Genomic DNA, 17784 nt, shown 5'->3' with positions numbered 1-17784 from the left:
AAGTTCAGTTGTCATGTTGAATGCTTTTCATGTTTTCTCTCTTCCCTGTGTCTGATAATTCATTAATATAAGCAATCAATGGAATATGTTGATCAAATCTCAGTAAGGCTGCAGCGGTTTGGAACCTGTGGGTCCTGTTTTGCTCACGTATTTGGCTTTAGCTATTGTTCGCAACAAGAAAATGAAGCGTAACTCAAGGTTCTTTATGGAAATGAGTGCTCGAAGGCATCTTCTAATTGATATTGGTTGCTTTGAAAGCAGTGGGTGCTTTTTCATTTTTAAGACATTCGACAGCAATAAAAGGCTTTTTGATCCAGTTGGTACACGAGTTGGGTTTTCCTATGGAGGATACCCAACCATGTGCCGTAAAATCCCAGAGCCTTTATTGATATTAATGTTGTTTAATGTGATGCAGTGTCTCCATTCGGTGACGTGAACGCATCATGGTGAAATCTTTTCCCTTTCCCTCTTGTAAGTCTGTCCTGACCTATTGACATCCATTTAGCTCGCATGGCAGTGTAACAAAGATGCATTTGCAAGTCAATTAGTTAACTAGCCCCAAGGTTTTTTTTATTTTTGCATCCCAAGTTTTTGAAATTAGCTTCAACTTGGAAATTTGCATAGCATAAATATTAGATTGAGAATATGTATCTTAAGGGCAACTTCCCATGTAGGGATCAGGAGGATTCCTGTCATTCTTTTAACGCTAGCCCTGAATGCCATTGAGTATAACCTTCCAGATGCGTCTGTGCATTGTATTTACATGACTCTCTCCTCCACGGTGCTTACATTTCCATGTAAAACGATGCACGATACTTGAAAGGAGTAACCTATGCTTGGCAGAGTGCGTGGAAGTGAAATATGCCTGTGTGTGCAATATGTAGTTTCCGCGAGCTGAATAGGTATATGTTGTTATACATCTGCCAGGATTTAAAGTGGGGCCCTGCTTTTGCGATGGCTCTCTGCCAGGCTGTAAAATAAATATTTATGTTGTGCAATAATATGGATGTCAACAGTCAAATACTTTATGCAGAAATGAAATGAGATGAAATGGAAAAAGGGCAGACTGCACAAAAAAACGGACTAAATAATGTAAAACATGCAGGCCAGGCTAAGTTATTTTAAGATTTCTAAGCACATACATATCTAGACCTCTAGAGTTGGCAATTAAATTCTCAATTAGAAGCTTGGTTATAATTCAGTGACCCAACATTATCCCCTATCACTCAACCTGCAAGCATGTGCAATTTAAAATTTTAGCGCTGAGAGGAACATGACGTGATGATAACAAACTTACCCCGAAGGAGGAACCCAAGAATTAGTTCCTACAGGTGGATTCACGTGGGGGAAATGGAGCTGATGAAATGTTTGAAACGTTGAGCTATGAACATATCAGAGGAAATTGCAGTGTGATCAGTGAAGCAGCAGCAGTGTTGAGATTGAGCAAGTGCTCCACAGCTTTGGATACGTCTGTATGAAAGTAGAGTTAGTCACGTACGTGTGTGTGTGTGTGTGTGTGTGTGTGGCTGCACAACTTGAATCATCTTGAGAAGAACCTTGGCTTTGTAGGCTTTTCTCTGAGTTCCTCATCGCCGTGAATGCATTTCTGACGCCAGCCTCAAAACTATTTGACATTACATATGTGGATTTCAGTTCAATGGGAAAGTAAAGAGCTTGCATTAAAAAACATAAAGCATGGTTGCATGGCTGCAACAAACAATTTCTTTCCTTTTAGATTATCATTCGGTTTATAAAATATCAGAAATTTGTGAAAAACAACACAAACCACAGTTTCCTATAGTCCAAGGTTTTGTGATTCTAAGTTACTCCAGCCCTCACACTGAAACCTAAATATGTCGAGTTAACACTACCATATAAGACAAAGCAGCAATTGCAGCACAATTTGGCATTTTTGATAAATTGCATTAGTGATTAATGGATCTAAAAATGACTCTTAATTGCCCAAAGGTGCGAATGTGAGCGTGTCAGCCCTATGATGAACTGGCGACCTGTCCAGGGTGTACCCCTGCCAGGTGGGAGTGGATTATGATGGATGGATGGATGGATTATCAAAATAGCTGAGCTAATCAATTAATCTACAGATCTTTATGTCAGTCCCACATACATTTTTACTCACTAGAGTACCAAATTTGTATTAATCCACAGCTGGAAATAGTCCCCAAAATGCACTATATTTACTGTTGTTTGAGCAAATGTTTACCGAAGACTACAGCTCCCAGCTTTTTAGGTGAATTATTCAATCTTTTTAAAGAATAAATTAAATTAGATACTGTATTTGTGACCCATTTTTAAAAAATTTACATCTTCAATAGCCTAATGAATTTGGCTTGAGGCCACAGACGGGCTAGTCGAGCCAGAGAGCACTGAAACATGGACTCAGATATTTCTGGCTTTGGTTGATTTGTGGGATTTTTCAACATTTAAGAAAAATGTTGAATAATGCCAGCCTCATCCTTTTTTTTTTTTAAATGTGATGCCTGAATGGCATAAACTAATTAGTTAGACTGCTTGATTTAAAACATCGGTTAGGTCCTAATGGTCTGTATAATGTTATCTGGGTGAAATCGATAAATGTAGCCCTGTGCTGTGACACTGACATGACAACACGGTTAAGCCATTTAACTGGTCAGCCCGAAGCAAGCCAGGCAGGAGAAGACCCAGCATGCTCCGCTCCATGACAGACGCCTGATTGACCTACAGTAGGTCAGGTAGGATAACCGTCACTGTAACCTTCCTGCAGCCGGAGCGTCACGCAGAGCGCCGAGGTAAAAACATGACAGCCTCAGCAGCACTGGAAAGCTGCTGGCAACAGTAACACAGTTTCTTTTGAAATTCTGAGGCATGAATTTGCTTTTAATATAATCAAATTTGACAAGCCCTTAATGTCAGAGGCTGGGAGCTGCAGTGCGTGTAGCTGTGGTACCTCCCGCTGCTAAAAACGCACCCTGGTTTTAGCAAATGGTGTAAGTGGGGGAAAAAAAAAAAACTCCAAGATGGAAACAGAGAAGGGAGCGAGTGAGTGAGGAATAAAGGGCAACACAGTCATCTCTGCCATGTTTTATTTATCATCCAAAAAATGACTGCCAGACTCTTTCTCAAGCTCCAGCTTTGATTTAACTGACATTTCACAGAGGCGGGATGAATTCACTGGTATCCACAGTTGTTTCTATTCCGCAGGAGCTCGCGTGGTGGTCATATTGCCCAGTTTCACTATTGCATTATTCAAAGGGAACCCATTTCTGTATCCAACGCACCAACCTCCCCCCCCAATCTCCCATCATTTCTTTCTCCACATTCAGAGGGAACAAAGCTCACCAGCGGCCAAATGAAACGGTGTCTACGGTGAAAGCAGAAAGCTATGGAAAATGATTGGGCACGTTTTGAACAGAAAAATACATTTTGCTGGGAAGTTAAACATACACACGCTCATTACAAAGATAAAGTGTGACGCGAGTCTGGGTTGGGAAGAAGTACAGTAGTAATCAAAAAGCTATTGTTTTTCTCTCTATGGGATATTGAGACTTTGGAATCTGGTCAATAGATAAGCTTTTGTACAAGATATTCCCAAGAGGGGTAGGATTGATTGCAACACTATCCCTTTTGTTTGTTCCAAGAAAAAACAGTGCTTTCATTATTCTGCAAGTCTGTTGATGTAGCTTAATATATATATATATTTTGCTCAATTACATTGTGGTTATGTACAGGGCCTTTGCTATCTTAGGTTGTTTTTTTTTGTCTTTGTAGAATAATTTGTACGTAATTAGGTCCAATTATTGCTGGCATTATAATTGTTTGGAGTCAGCATTTATCAGGGGTGTCCTGGACGCGATCCCAATCCAAGTCCTTGAACACATCTGATACTAATTCTATCTAAATGACACACACACACACACTCACATACATAAGGTACCACCAGAAATCTAGTAAAATAATTAGCAAAATATATGCAGTCTTGATTAAATATCTATCTGGCTCATTTAAATAACAGATGTAGCCTACTAAATTTTACACTCACAAGCTGCTTGGTCCAAATGCTGAAGGTCCTGTGGTGGTCAGCAGAGTGCAGTAATCAAAGGATTGACATACGATCGGGGGTGTTTTTAAGCGGATACCGATCAATTAAAACACATCCAGATCGGCCTTGATGCCAATTCTCAGGATCTAGTTCTCTGGGTATCTCTATGCAGTCCCACACTACATGGTGATTATATTTTCATCCCTTCAGCATCATTTATACATGTTGCATGCATACTGAATGACTGCATGCATGGACCCGTAATGTTGTACGATAGCCCCCGCGTGCTCAAACGCCGGGGAGAGTGATGGGTTGTCAGATGTTGCCATTTCCACTCGCGTCCTGCAGGGTTTTGCCTCGCAGCCTTGAAGCTTTTCTGTTCGATAAGAACCGGCATTGCTGTCATGTGTCTTCTAATAACACTGAAAGGAAAAGCCTTGGAGATAACTGCCCATCCACAATGCACCATTCAATGCCTCACTGGCTAACTCAAGGGCAAGACTCACACCATACACTGTTCCCTTCAATGCCAAACACTCTGCTCCCCTCCACCTCTCCTCGCCGCTCCTCCCTTGTTTCCTCCAAAGCGCTTTTATTTCATAAATACCCCGTCTATTCATCCGTTCTCGTTGTCCACTCCTCTCTCTCGCAATTCCTTTCGATGTAATTTAGTTTCGGTGGATTGTTGGCGTGACAAATGTTTTGGTTTTGTGTCATTTCTCAACTCACCTGACTGAAGGAGAAAGGAGGGCTGAGCTTGGAGAGGCAGAACGAGAGAGAGAGGGGAATGTTTGAAGGAAAAAGACGAAGAGAGAGAGAGAGGGAGAAAGATAGATAGGAGGGTTACAGTGCAGAATACTTAAGTATCTCATGTTATCAGTAACTACCAGAGCAGTTTGTCAGTAACAGCAAGCACCTGTCACCGCGCTCCCTGATGAATTAATTTCAAGAGTAATCAAAAGCAAATACATATTTAATGACTTTTGGATTAAAGTAGGAGTTCGGCGTTTGTGTTTATGTGCACAGCGTTCTGACATGCGGATGCGAACATGCCCACGCGTCACTTTTGGTGTCGTGTGAGAAAATATAATGAAAGCGAATCATAAAAAATACATTTAGACATCTGCGTTAATGTCCTCCTTGTCTTCTCCCTCCCACGTACGCCGCAGAACGTGTCAATATTGATGTGAGACTTATTGGAAACACATCAAAAATGACAAATGTAAGGAATCCGCGCAGTGAACCTGTGATTGATTTCCTTGTTAGTGTACGAATACAGCCCCCCATACCATATGCGTCATGAAACATGCTGCACGGCTGTGTACATGGCAGTCATTAGCCGTGTTGGCTGTGACACTGTCCGTCTTTAATGGACAGTAAGGTGCAAAGATGAAGATGTGGTTTGAATGCAAAGTGATGAACTGTGATCCCATTGAACGTCCCAGCGCTATTTAATGTTTTTCTTTTTAAAAGGTTGATTAATGGTTGAGAAGCTGTTTGGCTGGTTCGTCCACATCCGTTATATCCAGATCACATTTTCTCAATTTAAGCGAGGCTTGCTCTTCGTCTTCCTATTAGCCAAAAGAACTCAGATAACACCCCGAGCTATAGAAAAGCACCATGCCTGGCTATATTTCACACAGCCTCGTCTGTTCTCAATGGCCATTTGGAGATTTTGTGAGTGTCAGAGACGCGGGATGTGGTTTAAGAGTCCCTCTTGGCGTATGAAGCCTACATAATACCTCTCTGTAGCCATGTGTGACTGTAGGTTGTAAAACCAACAAAGCTCCGTCATTCCTCGAATAAAACAGAAAGTGGAAGTCCATCCGTCTTTGAAGATGTATGCTTGTGTTCTTCAGAGGGAATGCTCAGTGCTGCAGACAAACAGGGAGGAATTCAGGCCCACTGCCTTTTGATTTGAATGTCTTTCGACTCAAAGTTAAACTCGAGATATTGCAGAAAAGAGATGACTCGCATAGTTTGCGCCTACAGTAAAGACATACTTTTTTCTTTCACATCATATTAATGCATCCCAATCCAGATTTCACAAATCTTTTAAAAGGAGCGAGCATTCAAAGACAAAATTGCCGGCAAATAATGGTTCATTTTTTTTCCCCCTAGCTTCAAAAATAGTCAGTCACAATCATCCCTGGCAGGAAGATGTTTGTGAGATTAAAAAATATCTGACTTCTGTTGCTCACAGCAGTGTCGCTATGATTACTATGAAAAAAAACCCCCAACTCTCCTGCTCTCACTAAAACATTTCTTTGGACGGGAGGCAGGAGAAAATGCTTGCGAGTCAGCAACACCTTCGCCACCGTATGTCATCAGAATGTCAGTTTGTCATCACGTTTTTCTATGAATACGATAAATAAGAAGGGAGGTTAATGAAGCTGAAAATAAATGTATGAGTAAACCTGAAAATCAAATGAATGGTAATGATTCACCGAGTAACTAACTAAAAAATATTTCCGAGCATATTTATATTTACTTTCTTGGCTGAACATGTAGTTCGTTGCCACAGTCGTGTCTAAAATACACCAATTCACCGTGCTGGAGGTGTTGGATCTGCCACGAGGGCTTTGGTAAGGACGGTTTAGTGGTTTGGGGCTGAACAACACGCTTCTCGCTGAGCGTGAAGAGTAAACTCCATGGGACGAGAGGCGCGCTCGTGTTTCGGAGGAGCTGTTTGAAACCGCTTTGTGATTCACTACACCAATTCTCTCCATTTATCTTCGCCGCCGACTCCCTTTTTTTTTGTTTTTATCCGGCAGCGAAAAGCTTTTTAAAAAGGGCAGCGTCTTCGATAGTAACAAGGTCAGAGTTCACTAAACAGTCTGCGCAGCTCATCTCCCAGCACGACTGCTGTGTCGTCCCCCTCGCAGGCTTCCCTGTTAGACTCGTCCAGCCGCGATCAAGCTGTCCTTCCTTTCCCTTTTCCTCTTGACCTCCCACGGTGGTAAAACGTCGCTCTCCAGTCAAGACTGCTTCAGACTGCTCCACCTTCCTCCAGCCCTCCACCCTGACCACTTATCCAGACCGGGGTTCACAATACCAGCGTTTCGCCTACTATCTGCAAACATGAGTCATGCTCATACTTTCTAAAATATGTCAGAGCTTTGATTGTTTGATTGAGGCGAGCCGGCTTTTCACATCGTCGATTGTCTCCAAATTTTTGATTTGCACCTACTCTAGTGTGAGTCATTACATACTGCCTTTGTCCACAGTCTCCGTCACTGCGTCACCTCTTTTTAAGTCTTTTGCCTTGTGGTTGGTCACATTTGTTTGATATGAATTTGAATGAGAGAACTCAATTCTATTTGTGCTACTGATTTACATTTAAATGAGAATGAATTAAGCATAAAACAAAACGCTAAATAAATATGGTTCTAACAAATTTACCTTTTGATGCACATTCCTTCTTTCCCTCTTTCCATATTGACACTGGTTAATGACTTGAAGAGCTGAATTTAAATGTTTATCCGCACGTAAGGTTGTGCGTCTTTCGCCCGGTGCAAGGTTCTGCATGTGTAACTTTGATGAGGTTCCCCTTCACCCAAGGACTCCCCTTTGTTATCAAGATAGATAACATCTATCCTGTGCATCGATGTGGCTGCATTCATTTAAAGACTACTTTTGTTTCACCTCACAGACAGCAGAATCAATAAATAGCTTTGCCTATTTCTGCTTCATTTCATCTTAGCTGGTTTAGACCAACTTCACCCCAGAGCCGGAGACGGCATTTATAAAGTCAAAGCCCCTATATACTCCCATCTATTATTTAGAAGTGAGGTGAATTAATGCTTATTTTATTGTTTTTTTATTGTTATTAAAATTTTTCTCCGAAGACAACATAACCACAATGAATTTCTCCTAACAAGTATTTCCATGAAGCCACGGTCCTGAATAGCATACTGTATCCCTCCGAGCTGTGGAGCTTCACTGTCGTCCAAAAACTATTAAAAACACATCAAACAGCCGCAGTGTCGCGCTGGGTGAGATGCTCCTTTATTGCAATCAACACTGAGGGGGTGTAGTTCATTCTGAAACAACTCCGCGACAAGCTCGGCGTTGGGCAGATGTCACGCTGGTGCACCCGGCTCCATATTTAAGCTGCATCGCTCGTTTGACAGGCTGAAGCGTATTAAACACATTTCCTGTACCAATTGGTTCGGATGGGTGTAGAGACTTCAGGGAGAGTTTATTTTTCAAGGGGATGTTATTTGACTGAAATAAGACCTCTATGAGTTTGGTGTGTATATGTGTATAGATGGATAGATAGATAGATAGATAGATAGATAGATAGATAGATTGATTTCATGTGTCATGTCCACTTTGATCCATGTAGCTGCTTGAATAAAGTACTCGTGTATACAATAAACTGAGTCATGTAGTTTGCCAAAGCTGACTTTAGTAACACGACCGCTGTGTTGTCAAAAGTCACGGTAGAAATCCTGCGCGTTAGAGTCTGGGCTAAAATATATGTACTGCCGGATGAGCCGCAATTGTCTACCTGTCGCGGTCTCTGACCAGAACATACACGTGTAGTGACAAGATCCATATTCAAAGCACTGAATTGTAGAATCGTCTGAAATTGAAATGTCAGGTTGAAACGAACATGCCTCGAATTAGAAATGTGGAAATGGAAAAGACAAGCTATTGTGCGGCGGCGTCTCGTGTTGACATTTTTTTTTTGCATTGTGTTTACTGACTGTGTCCAATGCCTCAATAGCAGATTTGGATGCACTGAAAAAGCAGCGCGTTTCCCACAGTGAATGATTTAAGCTTCTCTTCTGTGGACTATCATAATGAGACTGCAGCAGTGCCTTCATTCTCCCACACCTAATCAGTTATCTCGAGATCTGTTAATGTAGGTATCCTTCTCCTTCTCCCCGTGTATGTGTGCGTTGTATAGCTGTAATCCAAAACAAGGCCTGATAAAATGAGAGGATAAAACCCAATTACCCCAGTAGGCAGTCCTGAGTCATCTCCCATTTTCTCCTCTGTCTACTCCTCTTTATCTCGACTTGTATGGTTTACTCAAAGACCACCCCAGCTGATTGTAATCTGTAGGTGAAAAGAAATAAGATAAAAAAAAACGTGAAGAAGAAGAAAGTGAAGTGATGGAGTGAGCTAATCGATGCCAAGCGGCTTACACACAGGGATTCTCTTTTCTCTTCAGTATAATCTTCCAGTGTGATTGTGAAGTTTGTGTGCGCTGGCTTTCTGAGGGGACCAATTAAAGAACAGCAGGGCAGGAGCCTGAACTGCTGGCTCTCCTAATAGCCTACAGGCTGGAGTGGTCCTGATCCATAGGCAGTCGATAACGCAGGCCTCCCTGGTCTTAGCCAATGAATGCCAACAATCAAAATAAAGACGGGAAAAGAAAAATAAAAGTCGGGATGGAGAAACTTTTTTCCGTATTTGTTTTTGTTTAATGCCACGTTGCAGTTAAATGATTTGGACAGTAAACCGGTGTCACGGTTAATACGCCACGCCCGTTTATCCCAAGACAGCCAAGTGTAAGACGGACCAAATAAGATTAGAGAACTTGCCGTCTCTTTGAGCTTTAAGTACGCCGTCTGTGTGTTCATTTGTCTTTGTTGGATTTGCTGTGTCATGTCCTTGTTGTCTGTGTTGAATATAGTGTTTGTTGTGGCCCTCACATACCGAGGGAGTATACCGCTGACATTCAGCTCCCTCTGCGCTGACCTACAAGGTGTATGATAACCTACAGGAACAGCAGGTTTGTTTTCAGGGCTAATGGAGAGTACTCCCAAGGCAGAACAGAAACCGATGATGCCATGACCCATCTCAGAGGGATGTGTTCACTCTTAGCATATCCCCCAAGATGGGGGAGAGAGTCTATAATATAATGTGACTGCCTAAATTTAATCAATAGCCTTAGATATCATTTACCAAGTTCTTCAAACAGACTAGACTTTGAATTACTGGTGTACGTGCATTAGGCTCCTTTAGTGAATGTGATCTTCTGTTATATGTGATTCTGAAGAAACTCTAGAGTGGAAATTTCATCCAAAACATTATGGCAGTGCACCAGTTGTATCAGCTGTCGTGCACCAGTCAGCTAAGCTGATGAAGGAACACTGGTCATCTGTATAGGACCAGGATTAGTGTCAAACTGTGTGCCCACGTTGTTGAACGGAAGTCGGGTTTGTCTGTTCAAACGCGACAGCGGTGTCGCCCAAATGTGTCTATTAGCAGAAGGAGATAAAAACGGACTGGAAGCCGCTCTCTTCCCCACAGTCTCTCACAGCAGGTTCAGACCAAAGTAAGAACTAATGATATCTGATCTGTGTGGATATATGGCCACACTCTGTCTAGAGAATAATGCTGCAGGACTGTCTATTGTGCAGCTCAGTAAACGAGCACAAGTACAGAAGCTAGTGAATACAGACAAAGTTCTTTTTGTTCTTATAGTGCTCTTTATATTCCAAAGTGTGGCTCAAGGTCTGAACCAAACTGTGCATTTGGAAGTGTAGACTTAGGATACTAATACATGAAATATGTCATCTGAAATCCTGCAGGTTGACTGTGGGAGAATAGTTTCTGATGTTACTTCTTAACAATTTCAGTATTTCTATGGTCGACTTGCTGCTTTTCTCTGACTCAGAACAAGGACGCATGAGAAGGGTTCAGAGTGATAGAAGAGTATAAAAGAGAAGGTCGTCTTTCAATAACCAAAAACAACTGCTGGCATTGAAGACATGTGCATTTCTAAATTGTTTTGTCAATTGAAAACTGCAAATGTTTTGTCGTGAAATTTGTAAAGCACATTCCACGATGGACTGTGGCCTTGCAGTCATGATTTCAAGGATTCTTTTCTATTTGACTTTATATCTTGGCATTTCACACATGGACCCTGATACCTTCTTCTCATCAGTTTCAGTCATTTTCCACCAATTTTCTGCACACAACATACATGAATATGAGTTTGCATCATGCATACTCGTATACCTATCAAAACAAAATGCCATTTCTTTCCCCAGCAGCACTATTCATGGCCCAGTGCTTCTCACTATCACACCATTTCCCATATTGTCATATGTTGCATGTGTTTATAATATAATATAATGTGCTATAATTTAATATAATGTGATATAATATAATATAATATAATATAATGTGATATAATATAATTCAATATAATATGATATGATAAACATTTAGAAGCTCCGGTTTCGTTGTGCTTGAGAGAAGCTCTGCTTTGCCCGGTTTCATATTATTTCCACCAGTCTTCTTTCGCCGTGACGGATTCCTGCACGTCCATTGTTCTTTCTCCTGTGTCATTTCTTTTAGCAGCCCATTAGCTCCTTCTGGGAAATATTGACTATATTACTATGCTATTTAGTTAACTGGCAGGAGGAGCTGTCTACCTTACTCTTGCCTACTGAGATTATGACAACCAGCTCTTTTGTTTGAGATCCTGTACAAGTCTGAAGGCAGGGAGTGACAGAAATGCACATTTTTCTTACAAGGCTTTCTTGTTCTTTGTGTGAAGGCAGTGCTGAATAAAAAATCTTATGTAGTGGATAGACTTTCTTCATTTTATGTGCTAAATTATTAACTACGGGAAGATATATTGCCATGTTAAATGCTGTGTGCATCGTCCAGGCGTCTGTAATTCTAAGCTACAGTGTGTGTCGATTGCCACAATTCTATTTAGATTTATTTATGTTTGAGTGTTTGTGACTGTATGTGTGCACTGATTCTCTCAGCTGTACCTTTATGGAGGCCAAGAAATCTCATGTGGTCTAATTGTGTTTGTAGGTGCTATTGATTTTTCTGCATCTGTTCGTTATTCCAATATAAAACCAATTGATCTCAGTTTATGTCCCTTACCGTCCTTCAAAATTGTTTCACGCGGAAACGTTTCTGGTCCCCGGTCATCGAGTTCTTTGCTTCGGCCACAGAAAGATGTTTTACCACCATCGAGCAAGATGCAGGATGCAGCAAATATTAGTGTTTATCAGGCATGTGTGCACCTGTGCCGTTTAATTTTCCGAGTCAGCAGGTCTTTCACGGTGTACGAAGTGAACACGTGCAGTCGTCAAGTGGACATCGTGCAGTTTTTTTTTCCAACCATCTTTCTCTATGATTCTTCATCGTCCCATTTCTCCACCTGTTCTGTTTCTGCCTTTCTGTCTGTCATCCCTTCATTTATTTCTTCACCCACTTGTGACACGATATTGCTTACCCACTTTGCGAAGATGCATAGAGCTGCATTTTGTCGTGCTCCGCATGATTAATGTGCTAATGGCCTGAGACGGTTGGGCTTTTTTTTTTTCTTTTTAACAAAGTTTTAAACGACTGCTTCAAGCAGAGAAAGTGAAGACGCACTGGCTTCACAAATGCCTGTTGAGATAGTTATTAGGAATCTACAACATCTCATGCAAAGTAGGTTGTGCCTTCCAAAACAACCCATACAGCTCCACTCCTCTCGTAAGAGTGTGGCTACGTTAGGGTGAATAAACATTGTATTCCTCGTTCTTTTGTTACTGAGAGAGCACATTCATTATTCTCATGAATGAGGTCATGAGTCAGGTAGACATAAACATAGTTTGTTTTATATTTGTACAAATTATACTATCATTTTTTTCTCGAAGACGATCCCTATAGAATAGTTCTCAGACTGGTTTATTCTAAGACGCACTAGGTTGCCACCAAAGACTCACTTGACCTACACTCTATCCTTCCAGAGCACCGTGATATCATAGAACATTTGCATATGCTGTATAATCATGTTTAAGGGCCTACTATATAGCCATTTTTGCATGTGCATTATATTAATAAGATGATTCAAATGCAACCATTAAAATGTCCAGTCTGATGTCTTGAAACGAAGACTGTTGTCTTTGGCAAGACAGATTTCCAAAAGGGAAGTGTCATTCTGGGCTAGTGTAGCCTTGATAGTGCTCTGTCAGAGCCCTGTAACAAGCTCAGCATACTGAACTCAGGGTAAGCCCAAACCCATGAGAGCAGGTTTTATGTAAGGGCAGCACTTTACATTACTTATGTATTAAACAAACATCTGTAAGATGTGTATCCTTTCTGTATATATGCCCGTTAGTGCCTTAAGACAACACAGCAAAATAGACAAACACATGGAAGGCACTGAACATGAGCAACGGGAGATTTGTTTGGTTACGGTGATACATGACTAACAACTGCAATGGTGTTAAAAAATTCTGTAAGATCTGAAGAAAACAGCCAAACATCAAACAGGTGCAACAACACAAGACATAGCAGCCAAGACATAACAGCATCTGTCTTTCAGCCTTTTATTTTCACCAAGTTCTCACCAACCACTAAAAGTCTTCGACCGAACCTCTTGGGTCTCTTAGTCTACACTGGCCGCTTGCCAAGCTCCGGTTCTGGCACGACATCAGCTCCGTTCCCCATCAGCATGGTGGTCCAAAGGCAGCACGCTGAGAGTTGAGGCGGAAAAGATGGAGGACATCACAGGGATAACCCAAAAAAAATATTTTCTCCATATTATAATATGATCCAGTTTCACCAAAATCAGTTAAATAGTTGGTAGTGTGTGACTTAGTGCCCTTAAAGCTTTATGCATATCTCCTGACCTGCAGCCTAAAGTTACATAACGTGAGAACAAAGACAGAAAGTGGGAATGACAGGCACCATTCACCCTATTACGAGTCAGTGTAGCATCAAAATGATAGTGAAGCTGATATGTTAAGGTTGAAAAGTTACATAATGGGGCTGCATAAAGGCCGCGTAGCCAATCTGACAGCTAGTAAAGGGAAGGCTGCCTTCCCGACTGACGCGCTAATGCAAAGCAGATGTGGCGGCAGGATGCTCGTCGTAAGACGAGAGAGGTGATTCAGAGATGATGTGCAGAACTCTTTGAAGGTCTTAACCCGGGCTGCCGTGGCATGAACAGAGCTAAAAGACAAACACAGCGAAGCACAAAGAAAAAGAGAGTGAGCGAGAGAGATCATCGTGTCACTGTGCACAGACGGAGATACTGATCCAGGGTCTCTGTATTGTGCATGCTGGCTTACTTCCATGCTTTAAATGGAACAGAGCCACTGTTAATGTTATCAGTTACACCTGTTCTCTTCCTGCATGACGGGACAGAACGCTGTTAGGAAATGTCAAAGCCACATCTTTTAAAGATTGAACAAAATCTTTGGACAAACCGGGTTGACGTTAACCTAAATAGGCATGTCTTGTCTTTACTTTATTTATGATGTATTCATTTATTTATTCATTTATTCATTCATTATTTGTGAGCTTCAGCAGCAACATATATGGACAGCTTGTTAGTTTTGAACGTCTTTTTTTTTAAAAGCTTGAGCAAATGTCGAAATGCAGTTAGGATAGAAATTAATATTCTTTTCAGGCAGGATTGTAGAAGCACTTTATATGTCTGGAGACAAAATGTGATTGGCTGTATGAAAATGCAAATCCTCCTGAAAGAAGATTGCTTTGTAGTAATACGTCTGACATTGTGTTGTATCGTTTGCTCCTCTTTACTCCTTGTGCCATTTATCCTTGATGGCTTGCAAAGAACCACTAATGATTAGAAAAAACGTTGCTGTATTGCCTGCAATAGAGATAAAGAAGACATGGAAGTATTCATTTGAATATATTACAAAGAAATCCTGAAAACTGTATTTTGTTTATGGTTACATCACTTTACACGTGTGGAATGAAGCATGTGCAGAGTTTGAGTTTCCTCTTTCATCTGCTGAAGGAGGGAAAGTTCTGCTCACTTAAAATCAAAGTTTAAAGTGTCGACATACAAGCACGTTGAGGCCAGCTGGGGTTCAGTGTGCATCTTACACTAGTTTGATGTGAAAGCATGAGGCCTCAAGTGTGCACATACACTGATAATGGACTTTCCATTCAAGTGTCTAGTTGAAATGAAAAATATTCACAAAATCTAGATTTTTTTTTTTTCCGCGAGGGAGTGAGCGAAGAGATGTAATTTTAAGATTTTGTTTGTAGAGTAATTGAACATTTTTGTGGAAAAACTGTATCAGACATAAATTATTTTTAAAAGCAGCAGTGTTTTTGGATGTCTTGTAAATCATGTCCAACAGTGGAAAAATTGATTAGTAACTGTAATTACTCTGCTGGCTTCACTTCAAAGCTCGGTATGTGATGTCTAACTCCATAAAGATAGATACAAGATAATGCATTGGTAATATACATAAATATAATATAAGATAATATATATATATATATATATAATTATATATATTAAAATGTCTGTTTTTCACACCTGCCAGAACTTTTCTCACATTATCAAGTTATATCACGGCGATAAAATAATAAATAACACTTTTTCATTTGGCGCACACACAAAATGATGTATCACCTCCAGAAAATAGAGACAACTTGTCTGAAACATCCTCGTTCCCGCTGCAGCTCGTGCAGATGCTGTTAAAGACAGGTGGCAATAACGGATGTGAAACTGCAAAACCTGTTGTCATCTTTCAAAACCTGGCTGAGGGTGAGACCTACCGGAGAGTCAAACATTTCATTTCTGAGTCATCCTCCGCAGCTTTGAACCATAGCTGGTGGATCAATCTGTTCCTGGACCAACTGGATCTTTTCCTCGTTTCACCTCCTCGATTGCCTTTCTGCATTTGCTTATGCATCAGGCATTCTTTATCATCATTGGACACATCTCCTTTGGCATAGTCTGTGCTTTTTTTCCCCATCCCTGGAATGAAGGAGCCTCTCTGTTACCAGAACAAACAAAAATGCTTTGTCAGACTCATTCTGTCGTTTCCACCTTCTTACAATTGGACTGAAACCAGGTCATCAAATAACTCCAATTCATTCATAATTCACTCTGACTGCTCCACAAAACTGTTCCCCTTCCACTTTTACATCCATGTCTCTGCGATATCAGACTTCTGCAGAAGTAGATACTCATTCTGCCTGAATGAGTTGGATTTCCCCAAACTAATGCAACAAAAACAATGTGAAGACTTATACAAAAAGTAATCCTTCTCAATCATCGCTTATGACCCACTCAAAGTGTGTCTGTATCTGCAGAGCACCTGCCCTGTGTCTTATTTTCTTATTTGGCTGTGTTCAGGCCACTTCTTGGCATCAGCCATCGTCCTTAGCAGATAACGGCGCACAGGGTATAAGGACGAGACTCTATAAAAACAAGGTGCCAGATTCTAAGCATGCATTCAAGAAGAAGTTACGGCGTTCTCGAGCCAGGAAAACTTTAAATGTTGTGTTTACAAAGCCCAACTGACAAACCCTCCTTGATCTTCCGTTTAAGACTGACCACAGTGATTCTGATGAACTCCTCGCCGATGATGAAGAGGCAACCACCGAGCACAATTTTGTATATAGGAAAGTGGCACAAAGTGAAACATACACTGTAATGTGGTTCTGGCTGACGCCCCCAGACAGTTCTCCCTTGTGGGTAGATGCACTCCTCCATACACAATGGTCAAAGATAATGATGTACATTCCATCAGCCGGCCGACCCTTCAATTTCAGCTTTTTCAGAGCATTCTTGCAAACAAAAAAAGTGGTGACGCAGCGATATTATATTTGGGCCAATATTGTGTCCCACATCGACAAGTTACAAACAGGAAGGACTCATGCAGACACAAGAAGAGCTTAGAGGCAATTAGTAAGAAGATGACAGCTTGTTATAGGCCGATAGTCAGTCTAGTGGGCAGGCGGCATCAGAAAACAGGCACACAGGATACTTCCAGCTAAAGCAGCAATAGTTAATAAGGACCTAATAGGGAAGACGATGAGCAGGTGTGCAAGCAGGTGGCTGAATCTGAAGACTGTCAGGGTGGGAGAACAGAGCAGAGGCGACAAGTGGGCAGGTGAGGAATAACAAAGTCCTGGGGGAAAGGTAGACAGCGCCAGGCGTCAACATGACACTTCTGAACGGGGTGCACTAATGTGCACAGCCCGGTCTGAGGATGTAACGCATGGTTATTCAAAGCTACCTGTCAAGCGGATGAAGGGGGGCATTAACCTGACTCACCTTAGCTGCGCTTCATCCTAAATTTGTCACTTTTGTATTCGAGCTTCTATCATGTCTGTTTGCACCTATATTAAAATCATATTGGATATGGAGCAGGACCTCCAGGAAAATCACCTCCGTCTATAAAATAGGTATAATTTTATATTGTTTCTATGCCCTAAGAAGCACACAAGAGAATTATGAGAATATGATGAATAGCTATTCCTTAAAGCTGAAAAACCGAGGCACAGATTGCTGTGCTGGTCTTTTAATGTACCTGCATCCCATAGCTGCACAGTTGATAAATGGTCTTTGATTAAATTTCATACCAGAATTAACTTGATATTGTATAAGTCGTTTAATTTTGGAGCTGCACTTTAATTTCTGTTTTGAACAGAGCAAAGAATGTCCGGAAGAAACTTCTGCATAAAAGCAAAACATGATGGAGACAGTGTGCCTCTGTGTTTACTTTCTTAAGTGCTTATTCTGTCAGATCCAGTCCTGTTATATGAGATATCATTTTCCACAGATATAGTATATGAATTTTAAATCCGCAGAAATGTACCCTAAAAGCTTTGATTCCCCTCACCCTGCTCTTTTTCTCTCCCTCCGCTCTGCAGGTAGCGGAGCATTAACCTTTTGCCAATGCTTCTAAAATGAGGGCTGGGGCAATGGGAGTCTGGTACTCTTACAGTACATCCCCCAATCTCCAATATCTCCACATCTTGCCACTGTGAAACCTCCCCAT

At 41.2% G+C, this 17784-nt stretch overlaps 1 protein-coding gene across 1 annotated transcript in view; it reads left to right on the top strand.

Moving 5' to 3' along the window:
* Positions 1-17784, top strand: part of LOC104936787 (netrin receptor UNC5D) — a 184568-nt gene that overhangs the window by 664 nt on the left and 166120 nt on the right. The gene's annotated exons all lie outside the window — the stretch shown is intronic.

The sequence above is a fragment of the Larimichthys crocea genome, chromosome IX (assembly GCF_000972845.2).
Source record: "Larimichthys crocea isolate SSNF chromosome IX, L_crocea_2.0, whole genome shotgun sequence".
In the NCBI taxonomy this organism is placed as follows: domain Eukaryota; kingdom Metazoa; phylum Chordata; class Actinopteri; family Sciaenidae; genus Larimichthys; species Larimichthys crocea.
Note: the sequence above shows the minus strand (reverse complement) of the source record. Positions and strands in the feature narration are given on the sequence as shown.